This window comes from Penaeus chinensis, chromosome 32, assembly GCF_019202785.1.
Source record: "Penaeus chinensis breed Huanghai No. 1 chromosome 32, ASM1920278v2, whole genome shotgun sequence".
In the NCBI taxonomy this organism is placed as follows: Eukaryota; Metazoa; Arthropoda; class Malacostraca; order Decapoda; family Penaeidae; genus Penaeus; species Penaeus chinensis.
In genome coordinates this window covers 11,949,203-11,951,702 of record NC_061850.1, presented here as the reverse complement: position 1 = coordinate 11,951,702, position 2,500 = coordinate 11,949,203, and the positions used below count along the sequence as shown (strand labels likewise).

General features: G+C 42.1%; 1 protein-coding gene across 1 annotated transcript in view; it reads left to right on the top strand.

The window, feature by feature from the left end:
* The window catches only part of LOC125042430 (indole-3-acetaldehyde oxidase-like), a 30,236-nt gene that overhangs the window by 4,712 nt on the left and 23,024 nt on the right, over nucleotides 1-2,500 (top strand). The window lies entirely within an intron of this gene.

Genomic DNA, 2,500 nt, shown 5'->3' with positions numbered 1-2,500 from the left:
CCAACACATTTTCCCCTTCAATTCCTCCAACACATTTTCCCCTTCAATTCCTCCAACACATTTTCCCCTTCAATTCCTCCAACACATTTTCCCCTTCAATTCCTCCAACACATTTTCCCCTTCAATCCTCCAACACATTTTCCCCTTCAATTCCTCCAACACATTTTCCCCTTCAATTCCTCCAACACATTTTCCCCTTCAATTCCTCCAACACATTTTCCCCTTCAATTCCTCCAACACATTTTCCCCTTCAATTCCTCCAACACATTTTCCCCTTCAATTCCTCCAACACATTTTCCCCTTCAATTCCTCCAACACATTTTCCCCTTCAATTCCTCCAACACATTTTCCCCTTCAATTCCTCCAACACATTTTCCCCTTCAATTCCTCCAACACATTTTCCCCTTCAATTCCTCCAACACATTTTCCCCTTCAATTCCTCCAACACATTTTCCCCTTCAATTCCTCCAACACATTTTCCCCTTCAATTCCTCCAACACATTTTCCCCTTCAATTCCTCCAACACATTTTCCCCTTCAATTCCTCCAACACATTTTCCCCTTCAATTCCTCCAACACATTTTCCCCTTCAATTCCTCCAACACATTTTCCCCTTCAATTCCTCCAACACATTTTCCCCTTCAATTCCTCCAACACATTTTCCCCTTCAATTCCTCCAACACATTTTCCCCTTCAATTCCTCCAACACATTTTCCCCTTCAATTCCTCCAACACATTTTCCCCTTCAATTCCTCCAACACATTTTCCCCTTCAATTCCTCCAACACATTTTCCCCTTCAATTCCTCCAACACATTTTCCCCTTCAATTCCTCCAACACATTTTCCCCTTCAATTCCTCCAACACATTTTCCCCTTCAATTCCTCCAACACATTTTCCCCTTCAATTCCTCCAACACATTTTCCCCTTCAATTCCTCCAACACATTTTCCCCTTCAATTCCTCCAACACATTTTCCCCTTCAATTCCTCCAACACATTTTCCCCTTCAATTCCTCCAACACATTTTCCCCTTCAATTCCTCCAACACATTTTCCCCTTCAATTCCTCCAACACATTTTCCCCTTCAATTCCTCCAACACATTTTCCCCTTCAATTCCTCCAACACATTTTCCCCTTCAATTCCTCCAACACATTTTCCCCTTCAATTCCTCCAACACATTTTCCCCTTCAATTCCTCCAACACATTTTCCCCTTCAATTCCTCCAACACATTTTCCCCTTCAATTCCTCCAACACATTTTCCCCTTCAATTCCTCCAACACATTTTCCCCTTCAATTCCTCCAACACATTTTCCCCTTCAATTCCTCCAACACATTTTCCCCTTCAATTCCTCCAACACATTTTCCCCTTCAATTCCTCCAACACATTTTCCCCTTCAATTCCTCCAACACATTTCCCCCTTCAATTCCTCCAACACATTTTCCCCTTCAATTCCTCCAACACATTTTCCCCTTCAATTCCTCCAACACATTTTCCCCTTCAATTCCTCCAACACATTTTCCCCTTCAATTCCTCCAACACATTTTCCCCTTCAATTCCTCCAACACATTTTCCCCTTCAATTCCTCCAACACATTTTCCCCTTCAATTCCTCCAACACATTTTCCCCTTCAATTCCTCCAACACATTTTCCCCTTCAATTCCTCCAACACATTTTCCCCTTCAATTCCTCCAACACATTTTCCCCTTCAATTCCTCCAACACATTTTCCCCTTCAATTCCTCCAACACATTTTCCCCTTCAATTCCTCCAACACATTTTCCCCTTCAATTCCTCCAACACATTTTCCCCTTCAATTCCTCCAACACATTTTCCCCTTCAATTCCTCCAACACATTTTCCCCTTCAATTCCTCCAACACATTTTCCCCTTCAATTCCTCCAACACATTTCCCCCTTCAATTCCTCCAACACATTTTCCCCTTCAATTCCTCCAACACATTTTCCCCTTCAATTCCTCCAACACATTTCCCCCCTTCAATTCCTCCAACACATTTTCCCCTTCAATTCCTCCAACACATTTTCCCCTTCAATCCTCCAACACATTTTCCCCTTCAATCCTCCAACACATTTTCCCCTTCAATTCCTCCAACACATTTTCCCCTTCAATCCTCCAACACATTTTCCCCTTCAATCCTCCAACACATTTTCCCCTTTAATTCCTCCAACACATTTTCCCCTTCAATTCCTCCCACTCTTCGATCCCTTAACAGATCCCCCCCCCCCCCCCACACACACACACACGCACCCATAACACATGCATAAAGAACAAACATTTCTCCAGGCGTAACATGACCCACTCACTTCTACACGAACAGCACTGATTATCTCACTGAGCCAGTCCTAGCTCTTCCCTTTCTCACTTGGCGCAGTGCAGAATCTCTGCTCTGACACATTATTATCATCTTCATCAACATTATTATTGTTGTTACTATTATTATCATTATTATTATTATTATTATTATTATTATTATTATTATTATT